This window comes from Mya arenaria, chromosome 7 (genome assembly GCF_026914265.1).
Source record: "Mya arenaria isolate MELC-2E11 chromosome 7, ASM2691426v1".
In the NCBI taxonomy this organism is placed as follows: domain Eukaryota; kingdom Metazoa; phylum Mollusca; class Bivalvia; order Myida; family Myidae; genus Mya; species Mya arenaria.
Genome location: NC_069128.1, coordinates 50,300,871 through 50,319,365, shown reverse-complemented (window position 1 = coordinate 50,319,365; position 18,495 = coordinate 50,300,871). Strand labels below are relative to the sequence as shown.

Below are 18,495 nucleotides of genomic sequence, written 5' to 3'. Positions count from 1 at the left end.
TATTCCACTCTTGTGACGTGACGACATAACAAGTATCGTTGCGCGATGTTAAACTGACGTCATAAAACAAAATAGTGCGTCGTTAAAATGACATTTATTATGAAAACATGTGGCGTTTACGTGATATTATCAGTAATGTATATAATAAAAGTGTTATAAGTATTGCGTTTTGATCCGGAATGTCGTATTCGACTCTTGTGGATATTTTGCAGATTTGCAAAAAAACGCAACAAACAACGTCAACATGGACTTAGAAATACCTTCCATCAATAAATGATATACTGTTTTTGTTTCGTCTATATGGAGGCTGGCGCCTGGTCAGAGTACGGCAACTGTAGCTCTATGTGTGGCTCAGGTCACCACACCCGAGTGCGCACCTGCACTGACCCGCTTCCGCGGGCGGGGGTCATGCTTGTGTAGGCCCCTCCTTGGACAGGGCCCTGTGTGATAATTGACCGTGTCCAGATAGTAAGTCAGTTTCTCTATTTACTGTCCTAAAGAATTACTTTGATTTTAAGGGAAATGTTATCAATGACAGGGCAATCTGATTTTTAATTTAGAGGACGTTTTGACTCCACCAAGTTAAGGTACAGTTCTTTGAAGGGTCTCGCTTATGTTTTACAACCAACAATTAGGTTCCTAAAATGCATCTGAAAACACTTATTTTATAATCAATTAACTCCTTAGTAACAAAATTGCAGAAACAATACAAGTGTGGTATAAAAACATAGTCTGGTTTTAGTTGGGAACGACCCATGCCAATACAAACAATTGAAGCATGAGCCAATAGGCCACAAGGACTGTTATTACATCTTATGGCTACTCCATCCTTCCATGAATTCATTGGTTACATAAGGTGATAATGTGATCAATCAATGATGCCAAATCGCGTTGCTAAAGTTTTTCAAAATTGTGGACTTCAAAGACAATATTTGAGCAAATATCAACACTTGTTGAAAGGTTCCAGCTGTCAATATCTTAATTTTAACACTCCTTATGATTTGCCATACTTCACATCGTTATACATTGTCAATGTTTGTTTTCGTAAAAAAGTGCATTTTTCAAACCATGAACCAGTCCATTTAAGCTCATGTATTATTGAAAAGTTATGAAGCCAGCTTTTGTAAGTGATCCCCACTGCCCTTTTGCCATCATAGGTTCTACCCCATTAAACATGCTGTAACACTGCTATAAGAATACATACTAAATACAATCACATACAATCTGATGACACTTATTTAACAATAAGCTATAATAAAAAAAACTGCTATTTACATTTCAGGTAAAGGTAAAATGTTCAAGCTTGCCCCTGTACATTCGGATCGCTTCAGTGAACCGCACGAGCCATGCACGACACTATGGTATCCTTACAGACTGCAATGAAGGCATTCTTAAGGTGATCCAAAGCAGAATTTTAAGTGGAAAATATATTAGATATCTCAAATCTTTTAATAAAATTACAGTATGTTGATACACTTCGGACCCATGCATTCAGATGCTGATAGAACTGAATACCTCCTGACATGACCGGGATCAATATTGACATATTGAGATACAAATTCATCTGTTTTTCATGTTAGGCTTATAGGTTTACCAATATCAACTTATATTTTTTTCTCCTACAGTTTTCTTCCATTGGTATTTCAGATGGCTACGGACCAATGCGATATCGGTGTGTTAGAGGTCACAGTTAATCTTGCGCATGTTGGCAACAACATTTATACAGTCACGTGGTGAAATATCTCATCAACCAGAAAAGGCGCAAGAAACGCATTTATCCCATATTATGGCATATGGGGCATATTTACAAAGCAGAGGATTCCTTCTAAATTACATGCCCACAGTTTCGTTACGGGAAGTAAAAGATAGATAACGTTGTGTACGTGTATCGGAACAGAAGCTGTCCTTGATACTAATAGCTATAAATAGGTTCGTGGTACCGAATAACACTTGTATTAAGTACTGATCTGATCTATCTTCTTCTTTTCACTTATCATGAAACAATTATTTTGGTGTTAAAAAGGGCTTACACTCCTTTCCTTTTAGTAGATCAGTGTGATGTTTGAAATGTGCAACAAGATGCCTCTGCAAGAGATTTAAGTAAACTACAAAATTAATAACTGTTAAATTATTTAAAATTAATTAACAAAGTTGCAATGTACCTTTCAATGTTGTTTGGAATTGCACTAATTCTTGTGATTTTTATATGTTTATGAATCTTTGTATTGTTATTAAATCTTTATATTGTTCCAAATTAAAATGAGCTATTTCTTGAAGTTGATTTCTTCATTTTCTTGAATTATTTTACCTGTCCCCTGCGTAATGGAGTGGCTATCATATCATCATTAGATATGAAACGCTACTGGAATCTTTATAGTTAAGAAAAATGTATGACTTGATGCATAAACTGTGCACAGAACCCCTGTACAATCCTACAGCGCTGTAACATGACAATGGTCTCTTACACGTCTCTTCTTGTCATTTTTGTAGACTTATTTTGTGTATTTGTCAAAGACAGGCTCTAGGCTGAAGCTTCCGGAAATAATTTTGTTCTTATTGTTTAATTATTATCATTTTGTTATCAAAATTGTAAGCCACTATTTGAGGACAATACTTTTCTTTGTCTAACATTTTTAAAGCGATATATTGAGTCAAGACCGCGATGCACTGGTTTAGAATAGTTATTATCGTAAGTACAGACTAATGTATATACATAACCAAATGCGACTTGATTTTGATAAGCAATGGATTAGTTTCCCAAGAAGGTTTTTGTTTTAAATATGTTTCGTACCAATAATAGCGAAACAATTTTTGTATGATTATTGAGTCTTCTGTTGTAAAAACTTGAATGCAGGTTTTTACAAAAAACATTCGACGGCCCTCTTTTGACTATGTTCATAATTATATTCAACTCCCTTATCCATACATGATGATATGTTTGATTAAATTCTATTAACCAATGATCACGAGTTCGATTTGCTATGTTGATAGTCTTAAGGATAAATTGGACTCTTTTTCTGATCTAATTACCTCCAAAAACATTTAACTAATAGTTGAGTCTTTCAATTCTTAGAATAGCCTTATTTTTTTATTGGAAACTCTATATCTTTATAATTAAGATGTTTTATTTGTTCTTTATATTTAGTAATAATCTCTAAATGCACTTGTACAGGAAACATGTTTGCTAAATGGCACCAACGAGAACATTCATTGTTCTTTTCATTCTCACTATTAATTAATCTTCTTGTGCTTGTTATGCATTTCGGAAATGGAAGATAAGAATAGCTGCTTAAAGTTTTAAATTTAACAATATTATATGTTTATCAACATTTTCTATTTGTTTCCTCTAATTTCGTTGAGCTTGATTGTGACGAAGCTGATACCTTATATAATCATGCTCAAGTCCGTTTCCTGGGTAGATACCAGTACTGGTGTCCATTTTGAGAGGCCTGAAGAAACTACCCTTTGTATTTACACTATCAATTGCCCAACCAGAACCTTCTGAGATCCAATCGGAAATTCTGTTTAAACGTTCGTAATTTACATTCTGCAATGGTATATCTGTTTCATTCTCATCAATAAGGCGTTTAGCCTTTGATTGAAAGTAGCAAATGTTCTCTTTATCTTCATTTGGTTCAATAAATGTATGTATAAGTGCTACATTAAATCTTATTATACTATTTTTTCTTTAAGTTTACTTTAAAGAACAATATATTTATTTTACATGGTTTCGAACTGTATTGTGGGATTATGTTCATTCGCTTTATTTTCATATACAGAAATAACTGTTGCTTTAGATACTTCTTTTTTCTTATAACCCCTGAAATTATTTTTACTTTTAATACTTTGTTTAGTAGAGGCTAAGGTCATAAGCAGGATTAATGTTTTACTATTTCTCCCAACTTTATTTTATTACACTATTCATGTTCTCTATATCCAGATATATTTGGCATCTTTTTCAAATTCAAATATTTAATCAAAAACCGATTTTATTATTTCCATTTCGTGAAAATTTGTTTGCATCCATATTTTCAAAGTGTATGAATAAAGTTGTTGATAAAGCTTGTGCTGACCTGTCAATAATCCCTTTTTCTTTTCAATTTTTGGTTGACTCAAAAACAATTATCACTGCGCCTGCAATTCCAGTCGTTGATATGTTTTGGTATTTCTGGTAATAAACGCTGAAGCTACAATACAATCAAATAGCGACAGTATTATGTTTAAAGTCATGTATACATTACTTAATAGTTTATAACTCTATATATATGCCGAAACGTTTTTCGCAAAGTTTTCTTAATTAATTAAAAGCTCTCTGCATTACATTTTGTTGCAAAAACTAAATTGTGCTTATGATATGAGAGTAGCATGAGGGTGGAACAATACTGTCACAAGACTGCTTAAACCGAAAGTGCTGAAATTTGGGTGATACAACGTTATCTCTAAATCACAGTATCTTGAGGGTGGGTGGTCGATTTAGGGGCGTTTACATACTCTGGAAAATCATTAAAGAACAGAACGTACTGCTAGACGGTTATTTTTAAGAGTATTACATTTTGAACTGTATTTTCGTCAGAAGTTTATTCATACCATGGGACTATTCTAATACTGTTTTTAAATGTCAATTAACGCTTCTTAAAAAATATTGCCGACATTGGTATAAGAAACATTCAATTATGTATATTCATGAGTTTGTACTTGTGTTAACATACATATAACTTGACAAAAACATACGAGGCTTTTAAATTAAGGTATCCGTTTAAAGATCACCTTTTTCCTCTCTGTACGTATTTTTCACATAATTCAAAGCTTATTGAATAAAATATGAAAATACTATTAAAGTCAAATAGTATCTACTAAAAGAGGAACAACATAGCTTATTCCATGATAGCTTTTTATACTAATTGAGGTGGAATTACGTAACTGCGAATGTAAATCAAACCAGACAATTAAGAACTATACACGGCGTATTTTAAGGACTTGTGCTAGCCCTTGGACTTTACACAGTCGTGGTTATTTTTGTGCATTTTGAATAGTTTTATCAATATTTATTTTTCCACTACTTTCAATGGTATGGTTTATAGCAAAACTTCTTTGGTATTGGGGACAACTTGCAAGGCAACAAACAGGGTTATAAACACCGTCCATGGTAATGAACATAGCAACGTCGTAGAAAATTCATAAGGCAATATTCTGGGTTATTTAGGTTAGGATATTAAAGGTTTTCATCTACAAAGATTTGAGCGGGTATGTTGGGGCTGCAGCGCTCTTACTTATTTTACTCTTCATAGGACCGCTAAACTGGAATATTTCCTTTTGGTGACAGAATTCCGGATGTATGTATTATGCCATGCATTTTCAGCTTACTTAAAGTTGTAATTTTAACAAATAAAAATATAACTGCAATTACTTCAGGAGATCATAATTAGATATAAATGGCATTTCCTCAGAAACTAAGATATTCCTTTAAGGTCACATCTGGCCCCAATTTCTCAAAACTTCTTCAGCATAACAGGTTTAAGTCACTTATTTCAATTAGCCTAAACACATACTAAAAATGGATTTTAATAAATGAGAAATGTCTTATTGTCATTATTATTTAGAATATGTCTACATAATTTCTAAAAACTCTTTATAAAGTAAATAATACGCATTTTATAGAGCAACAAAAATAATGAGATTAGCTTAATCCTGTTATAAGAGGCTTAAGAAGTTTCGAGAAATTGGGGTCAGTATCAATTATCACTTCTCACATTTTGGGTTGAGAAGGGATCTAAATAATCACCAAATGATCCTTCAGTAATTGACATATTGTGTCAGTATTTAATTTGCTTGGAGACAAATAATTCATTTTTTATTGTTCTGATAAGCACATCCATAACCTTTCATCAAACTCTTTATCACATTTTAGGAGTATATAAACACATACATGTTTTCATTTAAATAGTGGAGATTTAGTTATGAAAAACGTAACAACTTTGTTTAACTTTGTGAAAGACATTATACTCTCTTTCTCTCTGTGTAAAATGTTGTGATTTACTTTGTGTGCATCTTAAACTGTGTGAACATTACTCAATGTAATTGAACGAGCTAATAATTAGACTTCTATATTTAGGTTAAACTATTCATAATACTCTGTTGTTTTTACTGGAATAAAAAGTGAAAACAAAATGGCGCTGCACGTTCCTTTTTGTCGGAGTAACGTTATGTGGCAGTCATACGCAATGTCGGGCTTCGGGTGCGAGGCGCACAATGCCGCCCATCCAAACTGTCGCATGAAATATGTATATTTACAGAGAGATAAATTGTATAATAATCAATACTTAGTGCTTGAAAAGTAACGCAGTTAAAGTACAGTATCATAAGAAAGCTTTCCGAAATTATTCCGAATATAGGTTTTGGTAAATGATGCTGAATTCAATTAAAAAAGAAGTCAGACATAACATAATGTAAATATTATATTTTAAGTAAAATTTAGCAAGGCTTTACAAACTTATTGGATCACACGAACTTATTTAACTCAAATACCTTTCTATTTAAGCTCAATTTTCATTATTAGGATTGGCATGATACCTGATATGCTCTTATCGTTACAGCATGTAAACATTACCAACCATCCGTGTTAGAGAAACCCCGTTTATAAAAAAACAACGTGTCGCAGTATTTATAAACAAGTTACATGTATGGGAAAGGGGTATTAAACGAGCATTTTATTTTGAATTGGATAAACTTAAGCACAAAATACGCGCATTGGAGTTAACATCAAGTACATAATTATGAGACCAACATTTTCAGAAATCGTGAGGAATTTATATGGAGCTATGATTTGCTAATTGGAAGATGAATTTATTTGCTGGTTTATTGAAAGTGTTTCGACAACTGACTTAAACGTCGCCCGACATTCTACAAATGATCGGGAATGAACGCCCTGAACGTGATCGAAAACGTAAGTTAAAAAATACAGTCTTAATCCTTTCCACCTGACATTTTCTTAGATTTTATTTTTGAATTATCAAACGATATTTGTCAAAATGTACCTTGTATGCTTAAGTCAGCAGTGGCTATTTATAACTCAAATTGGAGTTTGCTCCCTTTGATTGATAGACTTGAGATACACAGATACTGATTGACATATATTTGGGCTCTATGGGCTAGCGTCCACAAATGTATTATTTTCTATATAAACATAATCCTTTTAAATGTCCACCACCAAGGCCTGATGAAGGATTTCTTTTCGTATTTGGATTTCAGATCAAATGTCACTTTCCTATCCAAATTGCAGGATTCTTAAGACAAATGGCTTCTTTTAGATTGGACGATGCGAGCACTCGTCTCACGCTGAATCTCTGACCTTGTGATCACCTAAGGCATTTTCTGGTTGGATGTGATCTTATCTGAAGTTGTCATACGGTTACCAAAATCAAAGGTAGATGGTTAGGTAAGTCATATAGACCGCAGCATGGTGATGGACTCTTGCACATAAAGCTTTTTAAATTGCAGTTTTTTATACATTTTAATATCAATTATAAAAAATAATGTATTGTACGGGCTAAATGTTTGAAGGCTATTCTTATTCATATGAAACGCAGCATTGCAATGCACATATATATTTTAAGAGCTTTTAAAAGCAATGTATTAAATTTATACATAATTTCAGTTTAATAAGATACACATAAGTATCACATGGACTATTTTGATATACTGTTAGCTTATTATTTGTTATCTAATTGTTGTCTGGACCTCATTTGACATTACAAACCCAAAAGTTGAAATACACAAATAGCCGTGTCCTCCTGCTTGCACCGAGGATATTGGTAAATGATTGTTGGTGAAACAATTTGTTTTTATTTTATTGCTTTTGTTGACAGACCGATGAGGCAAGATGCTAGAGACACAGCATTAGAATGCCTTCGGTATCGTAGTTGTCTCCCTCTACTGCTGCAACGATAAAGTTCTGCAGTTCAAGGAAAGGCAGGTATTGATCGCAGTTACAAATGCCATTTGTTACCGGGGCAGTTACAAATGTAATTTGTTCCGGGGGGGGGGGGGATATTGTATTGCCATTGAACTATTCAGCTAGCGAGTAAGTAACGCATTTACATTATTTCAACCAAAAAGCTGGGTGTCTTATAAGTTTGATTGAGTTCAGACTTTTGCATTTAAAATCTTTGATAAACTAATGTGTGTCTACATTACAAAGTAGTTGATATCTAGGCTATTTCCATGCGGTACTCATTTCTTTATGCACTAGGATGTAAAACAAAGTGCAATCTACCTTGTTTAGCATAATAATTTCCAGCTAAAGGCTGAGTTCAGTGTTTTAAAGCGTGCATTAATCACTGCTGTACTAAAGAGTTCCAACAAATAAGCTTAGTTTACTCAAGTTGCAGAAACGGATAGAAAAGGGAATATGTGGAAGCCGACTACTTACATTCCTTTTAATGATTGACAGATGGGTAGGTATGCTGATGACACAACATCGGGCTGTGACAATCCGAAGCATCTCTAAAACTGGTGTCAGATAATTTGATATTCATTTTTATAATTAGATCCCAAACAACATGTCATTTTCATATTTAATTTACATTAACACGATTCTTTGTTATTGTTATTGTGGCATGCGAATGTTTTCTTTCAGATAGGTTTATACGTGCAACCGTCCATTACTGAATCTCTGAACTTTAGATCACACGAGACATTTTCTGGTAGGATGTTGTTTTAAGTTGCCCGGACGTCAATGACCAGAGGTACAAGTGCCCAAAAATGGTGAGCTTATTATCTGCAATAAAATGGTTGTATCAGATCTATATGAAGCTGTTGAACCGGAACTTCACAAAAACTGATATCTGTCCAATTTTATGCACTACTTTGGAGAAAATCATCTCTAATCGAAGACATTGATTAATACATGTAACTAAGTTCGTAAAACATAATTAAAATGTTCTCTATGGTATTGCTTTTTTGACTGACACACTGATAATCATAGCGTTATACATAAACACAACATTAAATTCGATAAGTTGAGGAACTACTGATGTAGGAAATTAACTTGAGCTTGAGGGAATGGTTAAAGTAGGGAAAGACATTCATCGCGGGATTGTTGTGTACACATGTTTGCAAATTTAAGCTACCAACTGGCTAAGAACTATCAGTTACAAGTTCGAAGAATTTGGACATCATTGACAGTGTCATTTAATTGCCTGAAAGTTTCTTGTTAGACCGATACTGCTTTCTTCCCACCAATAATGTCTACTTATGCAGTGTCTTGTCCTTAATAGATTCATAATTATACGCAATTTCCTGTTTACTTCAGTATATTTTATACTTAAACGTTCCTGTTTCACTTAGTTATCATATTTGTTGAGAATAATGTTTCTTTTGATTACATTTTTAGTAAATCTTGTCCTAATGTTGAAAGCAGTGTTGGGCTGCTTGTACTACTTGGTTAGAACACTTTCTAATTTAGGGCCATGGTAAATAACTAAATTCATGAAACATTTTTTGCAGTTTTTTCAAGTGACAGAAACGGAGTGGTATGCCGAAAAAAGGAATGCCACAAGCCTGGTATCTGCTTTGGTCAAATGGCAGTTGTTTCCCTTGGGCTGCTATTAAACTAGTGAGCTACAGGTTGAGAAAAGCAGGTATTGTATCTGGTTTAATTTATTGAAATGTAACCATGCAACCAGGCTGGTCTGGCTAAGTACTAACAGTTATACCTGTACTTTACAACCTTATACCAATTAGTATGTGTCATTAAAAACTGCAAATATATCTAATTCAGTATTGCACCTGCTGATTTCATCCTTACTTAGAGGCTATTGGTCTAAATACCCTTTGAGCAGGTTTCTTATATAATGTGGTTCAATTATTGTTGAGGCTGGACTGGTTATGCTGTCTAATGATTGTTATTTTTTCTGACAGGCAAATACAAATTGACGTACCACGCAGAGATCAGCTCTTCCTGACAGGATGTGTTCCACAGTTATCCGGTATTGACAAGAATAAAAGGTATGGCTTTGTAATACATTTGGGACACAGAATACCTTTTAATGTTCAAAAAATATTTACAGTATATACCACTGTATTACAAGCAAAAGTTTACAAAATTGACGGAACTGCTTATTCTGCTTTTGTTCTAAACACTCAATACACCTAATTATTAGCATATCATTTCATCTGAAATCTCAAATGATCGGTAGGCGGACAAAATCCATTAGCTCCAGTATAAATACTTTTTGTAATGACAGCCTATGTGATATGGGTTTTCATTTAGATAACTATTGGTTTATCCGTTACACAGATTAACTTTTTAGGGAATCGATTGCAGTTTAATGGTAAAACTTTGCAATTTCTATTTGTTTCTGTCATTCTTTTAAAGACACAGAGTTTCTTCGCAAAAATTTAAAGATATTGGAATATCACAGATCCATCAGGTTTTATATTGACGCTTCTTAACCTGAATTACCCCCTTAACTAAGACCAGTTCTGCTGTTGATGTTTAACAACAGTTTGTATCGATATATCTCACAATTCTCGTAATAAATACAGTTTCGATATTGGCTATTGGTAATCCAAATTGCAGTTGCCTCCCTTTGACCATAATTTACATATTTCAGACACACACATTTTGGTTGCAGTTTTAATTAACATTTTTGGACTATTCTCTAGCGTCAGCAAATATACCCCCCACCGAAGGGCGAAAGGGATACAGGATTGGTGTGTGTGTGTGTGTTATGTAGTGGGATGCAATCTCGGCCGTAGTGTGACTTGAAAAGTCTTTGAGATATTGAGTTCAAACTTCATAAACAGATTTATGTCATTTGAGAGGTGCAATACAATTGTCGTACTGACTACATATAGGTACAGAACGTGAACAGTGCTGATAGCTGTGTCCATCAATAGGATAATGGTTAATAACTTAGTTTGTAAAACATATTTAAAATGACGGACGGGTAATTATGGCGATATACAAAAGACAAACCATTTAAAACAGCAAACTAAGGATCAGTGAAACCGGCATCACTGCGGACGTTAAAAAGATCATCTCAAGCTTGATGTATTGGTTACAATAAGAAGTGCAATTTGTCGGGGTATATAATGTAACCTTTTTTCACATTTACGCTAGGGATTGGCAAATCATTTTATTTATGCTTGATTCCCACGAATAATTGCTTAATGTTTGTTGTCATTCTCATTAAAAAAATATAATAATACAGGGTTGTTGTTGCTTTTAAATTAATTGTAGGTAAAATCGTTATTTTTCAGATTGATACGAGCAGACCCTGATCTGAAGGTAACTATGGGAGCATTATTGCGACATGTAATCATAGTGTGTCCGACATCAACAACAAGCAAAGGTAGATATTGTTTGAGGATGAAACTTACAGTCATTTTTGCATAATATAACAAGAATGAGATAAATATGAGTACTATTTAGCTGGTAAATTGAATGAAAAAAGATCAAGGGTCAGGACAATAAAGGTGTATACGTGAAAAATATTTATATTTGTATTGAGAACTAAGGTAGTTTAAGGACAAACTTTCGAAATTTGCAAGGTTGTGTTATTCTGAAAATCTTAATCTTAAATATATATTGGGAATATATGTGTTATTTATTAATTATAGAAGGATAATAAGGCTAAATGACAGATGCTAGAATGAAGCAATCCTTTAAATATTTATTCAATGGCAATCTCTATGTCGTTGAAAACAAACTCTCAAGTATTGCCTTAGGCACGGCTTTTTACGCTTTGACCCAACATTTATTAATAAAGATCATTTTATTGCAATATCAGTAACAAATGCCATTCTGACCAAACCATTTATGGTGTGATTTAAGACCATAATATGGTGAAATAAGTTCAATATTTTTTTTTATATTGGGGCTATAACGATTTTATAAATCAACAGCTGTTGCATCGTGTGTTTCTTTGTGTGTGCTTTACCATTCGGTCCTGAATGGTCAACAATGTTAGCAGATTTAAGAAAGAATATTTGTTGACTGAATTTGAATTGTAACCAAATGTCGATGTTTAAATATTGTTGGCTTGTTGTATATCTTACTGTTGTGTTAACATCATTTGAGGTTACAGACAAACACATGAACTACACTGTTTTCTGCGTTTACCTTCTTGCACTATTTCGGAGACAAGCGTTTTAGTACATGAAGGGTAATGGTTAAAGACAACGTTTGTGAAACTTTTAGAGAGTATTTTGTATGTTGTGCTTATTGTTACAGACCGATCTAGCATCACACTTGTCTCAGTTTGATTGTTTATATAGGCAAATCCTGCAATTTGTATACAAAAAGGTATTGGTTGAAGAATCAATAGAAGTTTTTTTTTGGTTGAGAGTGAGTTGGGTGTGTATTGTATCGTTTTTGAACTTTTAAGTTAGACACTCAATAACGCATTTAAATACTTTTTACTAAATTTCCGAGTATCTTTTGAAACTGCAAATCAATTGAATGAAAGTTGAACATGTAGGAAGGCTGAATAGGGGGTTTATTGTCTTGCATAGATTTTGCACTTTGAAAGACTCTCTTCTTAACTTCTTTATATGCGTTGTTTCATGTAAATGCTATTGCTATTTGCGATTGATTTTTTTTTGTATAATTGTTCGATTTTAGACTGGCTAATACGAGCAGACTTCGCATAATGAATCCCTGATATTGAGGTCCCAAAACCAAGAGACGTTTGGGCAATAATATATCTTCATACAGGTGCCTTTGGAACGCATTTGTCATCTGCAGTTCGGAAAAAAGTAATCCTTGAAAGTTGTACAAAATTGATAAAAGCACTAATACTAAGTGTGCTACATAACCATAAGACACCCATCAGTTGACAATTTGATTTGGATGTTTTTTTCTGAAAGTTGAAGAGCCAAAACTTATGTCTGTATTGAATTTGTGATAGGGTACGGCAGCAATAAGTTGAAAGTTGCAACGGCAAGTCAGTGAATGTTTTGAAATATCTTATTGGTGATATATAGCAGGTTACTCCTATTAACATACAAAGTGTTTGTCATGGCTGACCTTTTTAATCGTGTCACCATTGGCTTTTATGTTGTTATGTCGATTTTTAAAGATAAATATCTCAATGACATCTGCTATAACGCTATAAACTGCAAAGCTATCTTTCGAACTAATTCTTGGCCGAAATTCGATTCTACTCCGCACTTCAAACATGATATATTGTTCAAATTTGAAAATAGTTAAGTAATTAAAAAGAAACATGTATTTCTCACTGCAATATAGTGTTACTAAAACCCGGTTACTTCAATTAAATGATAATTTGATTGTGCTTATGACACAACAATTCAATTACACTTAATCTTATTTTAGAAAACGAAATTTATTTGAGTTAATTCCAAATTCCTCATATCTGGCAAACTTCTCCTTAGGAAACCCCGAGCGTCATTCACCTAGAGCTGAGTAAGAGACATAGACTCACATTCTTTGGAGTAAGAAATATATGCTTCTTATAAAAACACAAAAACTACAATGGAGCATCACTTTGCATATTATTTCAATGAAATTAGACAAATTATCATGATGTAATAACAACGTAATAAAAAATTCCTAAAATATAGGTACCATTTGAATGAATTCACATCATTGTTGAGTCATCTGATGATATTCATTATGTCATGTCGTTATTCAAATTATCCTCACATCTAACGAAATGTTCTAAACAAATTCAAGTGTGATAGATCCCAAATTTAGAAATTTGGCTGTCATATTCATCTGATGGTGTAGAGCCACCAACAATCTCAAATAAAGAAGCAGGTGTCCAGATAAATGAGTGAACAAAGAAATTGTATCTTTTACAATTAGCATATTATTAATTGAGGCTCTTTTTAAATGTTTTGGGATTAATCAAAATGAAATATATATTCCTTTTGTAGCTAAGTAAACTCCATTGTCAGCCATTAATGTCTGATCCTTCACAATTAGACCTTAGATGGCTAACACTTTTGGCATTTTTCAGAAAAATCAGTTGTTTCCCATTGAATGCTGTAACGAGAATATTCTGAAGTTATTTTTAAAGACATTCATATAATGCTTGCATTTAAAATTGACTTTTGATTGCTATGCAGGGGTGGGGGGGGGGGCGTTGGTGGAGATTGTTTTGCATGTAAGCTCACGACTTTGGTACTCATTTAAATACTTTGAATAAAATTGGTGGTTGTCTTTCAAGTCAGATATAACTATTTCTTAGTATTTTTTTTCCCAAATCAAACAAAATGTTGTAAAGAAATTAAATTGTTATAAATCTTAGATTAAGAAATTAAGCTGTCTAAGTGATATTATGGTGTAGAGTCACAAACAATCTCAAACAAGTAGCAAGTGTCCAGATAATTGAGTGGTCAAAGAGATTGTTACGTGTATTTAAAATATTTGATGAATACCTGCAATGCATCTATTACATTAAGAACATTTATAATCAAGGCTAGAATGACATTATTCGGATTAAATGAAATGAAATTTACCTTCCTTTTGTAGCTGAAAAATTGCAGTTTTAACAATTTAGGTCTGATTGTCCAAAATGGCATCAGATAGAAGCAGTTGTGCGCCTTTGAATGTTGTAGCGATAGAAATCTGCAGTTTGAAGACAACCAGATATTGCTTGCAGCCAAAACTGACTTTTGTTAATGGGGATGGTTGAAAGTCTATTGCTTTTAAGCTCAACACTGAGTAACCCAGTTAAAGACTTTCAATCATATTTGCGGTTGCCTTTCAAGTAGAAAATATATCTTTAATTTAGTAATTTAATGGCGTAGAGTTATCAACTTTCTTACACAATTGGTAAGCGTTTAAATAAGTAAGTAAACAAAGTGATAGTTCTGTGAATTTAAAAAAGTGGCTGACGGACTGCAACATGTCTATTATAGTAATAACAATTATAACATAATGGAAACAGTAATCATATTTGCGAGTATTGTGATTTAAAAAAAAATTAAATCCTGTGAAGCATTAGGATTTCCAGTTTAGACCGTGATTTTTAAGCTTGAAACTAATATCAAATTGTCGCTTTTGTCATTTTCTTAACACAAAAATGTTGGATCTTACTTAGAAGACATACTTAATGTTATTTCATGCTACCCAATATTCTTGTACTACTCATTGTGCACATACAAGTGGTCTTCTAAGGAAAAACACCGCTTCTTATGCAATAAGTCGAATGATAATATTTCTTTTATATTTGACAGATGGTTCGGTGCTGAAGACACACCATCGGGGTGTGACAATCCCAGATAATGTCAGTCCGGAGTTACAGTTGTCTTTGCGGATATAAACAGTACGCTTTGCAATTTGAGAACAAGAAAGTATTTAATAATAGTTAGGGCTAACGGGTGACAGGCTGTATTGACTCAAAATGTATTGGCCCGGTGTATTTAGTGAATCCTTGGTGAAGCCATTTATAGCATTAGATGACCTGTATTGGCTGAAAAAACTGTCAAACATAAAACTGAAAGCACATTATTGGTATAAATCTAGTACATACATACATATGAGTGCAGTTGATGAAATAAATGAATTTATTTGATTTATATGTTACTGTTTTCTTGTAATCATTATTACAAAACTGCTATTTACTTGGCTATTTGCTTTATAACTTTGTTATAATATTTGACTCATTGTCTGTTATTCAATTGGTCAGGCTTCAGATCCAGAACTGGAAACGAGCAGATGTATGTGTCCGGACCCATGCACGCTATTTAAGAAAAACTATTTCTGATCGAAGGTAATCATTTACTTTGTTAAACATATTTTTCAATTTTCTTAATTGTATGTATTTTGACATATTATTGGCGGCATTGCCGAAGACACAAAATCGGAAAGTGATAAGCTTTTATCAATCAATAAATCTGGCACCGTAGTAATCTTCCTTAGACTGAAGTTAAAAAAGGTTCAGATATTGGTTGTGGTTAAGCTCAAACATTTATTTAAATAAACCTTGACGCGTAATGCTGGGTTCCGAAATAGAGTCTAAGTAACCTTTCTGTTCAACTGGGTTTACGTGATTGTTGAGGCTAAATATATTTATTTACTGTTTATTGTTTCTTTACAGTTAGTGCGATTGGTTTCTTTTCGATAGATCAATATGAGGAGACGTCCCACGCTAAATACCTGATTTAGAGGTTACATGACGCACTTCCAGGTAAAATATTGTTCTGGGCTGTCCGGCATTTACCAGAAGCACCGGTAGATTGTAAGATACATAGTTTGCATTATGGCCACGTCTTACCACCAAGAAATCACATGTGGAGATCTTCTGGTCGTTTAAGGGTGACCAGTTCACAAAACAAAGGGATGCATTTTCAGGTTAGTCGCGTCAGTACGTTAAATAATACATTTGCCCACGGATTAATAGCTGACTTCTCGCCTAAACAATAATTGCACATTACATAGTTTGTTGCGGGTTCTTTATTTTTTCTGGTCTCAATTGAGTTATCAGCGATATATATTTAACTTTTTACTAGTAAATGATGTGGGTTAGGTGTAAACATTTGTTTGGAATTTTCTTTATTACTAAAACGCTTTATTGTTTACGCAAAATGTCAAGTTTCCTGAGCTTAAAAATGTTGTCTAGTCTTAATTTAAGGCTGCAGATAACTATTTTCGAAACACACTAACAGTTGTGTCCATCTACCTGCATTATTTTGGAGACAAGCCTATTCTTGACATTGAAAGCAACTGTTCACGATCCCATTTATAACTTTATGCGAAAGAAAACCTATAAAGTATGGTTGCTCTGTTTGACAGACTGGTAGGAGATATACTGGTGACATAACATTGGTATGTGAACGACATTCGGTCTATCAAAAATAATCACATTTATCTCCCTTTGACCGCATATTCCGAAGTTTAACGACAAGTAGGTACTAGATGCAGTAATTACAATTTTCCTGCTTAACAGACCAAGGGGTGGATTGTTTAACATACTTTTTACCAAATGGAAGGTGTCATTAATTGGCTAATATATTTAATGTAAGCTTAAAAGTCCAGAATATATACTTAAGAGGCTTTAAGATTGGTTTTATGTTACTTTAATTTCTTTCCTATTAAACCAAGTGTATATGATGGTTGTGTTGTGCATGAGATTGAATCTTTGGTTCAAATGCTCTCTTTTAGGTATGCCTATACACGCAGATATTTCACCCTTAATTACTGATCAGGATGTCTTACGAGACATTTCCTGTCATAAAGTCGTCCTGAGTTGTCCGGTAAAAAGCATTGATCTGTACTTAATTTTGGCTTCAGCATACCTTCGGAGCTGCTATCGTCATTTGCAGTTGAACATGCATCAAGCTATACATACATGTATAAACTAAGATACTCTAGCAAAATATGTGTTGTAATACATATGACATCCATAGGTTGACGTTTAGATGTACACATTTGTTCATATGGAACCATTCTTCAATTGATGTCCAATAACGGTTAAAGGTTAAATAAATCTCAACATTTGACATTCTGATACCTATGACATATGAAGTTTAGAGTCCAGTAGTTTCACAAACGGGTAACAATTGGACTTTGAGGCTGATCAATTTATTGTTTCTTGCGAATGAATCATTAGTGCAAATATTCTCTTTCAGAAATGCCAATACTTGCGAATGGTCCACACTGAAACACTGATCTCGATGTTACAAAAAGCTTTTGTTGGAAGGATTTTATCTTGATATGTCCAGCGATTACTTCAATCACACTAATCTACTTTGGTCACAGGACTGCTTCAAACCACTGCATCTGTAACATTACAGATTTGACAATTACAATATTCTGTAAATATTTTACCATGATCACAAATGTGTTCTTGTTATTGACTGAGTTTCGGCGGTATGATGAAGATATTACATGACAATGTGACAGGCCTTTGATATGCCAGTTGTCTTCCTTTTAATAATAAAAAGGGAAGGATAAGCAGCTAGCTTACATCTCTAGAGTTTCTAAAAATTGATGTGACAAGGCAACTCCGAATTTAACATACTACACTAATCATTTGTCACGAGGTTTCTATGTCGTGGAAGTTATCCATCTGAACTTCTCCTAATCTCGCATACAATAGTTTAATTATAAATAGTGATACTCCTACTAACCAATTACACACCATAGTCTGGTATTTGCAACCTTAAACGAAATTGGAAAGGAACTCCATTATCTTCTTTGATGTTAACACTTCACAATCGAACGGAAAATAGTATTCCTCTATGTTAACAGAACTATTGTAAATATTCTTTGATTAAAATGTATAAGGTATCTTGTTTTAATAAGTGAAGTGTATTTAGAGCACTTACAGCCTGTTTGAATATCGTTATTTGTCCTTTAAAACATATGTTATCTGCATAAAATGTATTCACCTCTTTTCATGCATGTGTTGAGGGTAAAAAATGTATACAGCGATAATCCCTTTCTTTCGTTCGGAAATATGTCATTTTGGTTTACTCTTGAGCTAATATGCACTGTCTAAACCAATGTCTTAGTGGCTGTTT

General features: G+C 33.5%; 1 long non-coding RNA gene across 7 annotated transcripts; it reads left to right on the top strand.

Annotated features, from left to right (window-relative positions):
* The first annotated feature begins 1,852 nt into the window (after nucleotides 1–1,852).
* LOC128240038 (uncharacterized) lies at nucleotides 1,853–18,262 on the top strand. Of its 7 annotated transcripts, none has more exons than XR_008262019.1 (12): nucleotides 1,853–1,929; nucleotides 6,793–6,943; nucleotides 7,308–7,435; nucleotides 7,866–7,972; nucleotides 8,636–8,763; nucleotides 9,505–9,638; nucleotides 9,919–10,005; nucleotides 11,263–11,354; nucleotides 12,626–12,759; nucleotides 15,208–15,296; nucleotides 15,660–15,743; nucleotides 16,071–18,262. It is a non-coding gene; the product is annotated as an uncharacterized LOC128240038 (long non-coding RNA). The 7 variants fall into 7 exon arrangements; XR_008262018.1 differs by lacking the exon at nucleotides 1,853–1,929 and having other exon boundaries at nucleotides 6,639–6,943; nucleotides 16,071–16,160; nucleotides 17,602–18,262; XR_008262017.1 differs by lacking the exon at nucleotides 1,853–1,929 and having other exon boundaries at nucleotides 6,639–6,943; nucleotides 16,071–16,324; nucleotides 17,602–18,262.
* Nucleotides 18,263–18,495: the final 233 nt, after the last annotated feature.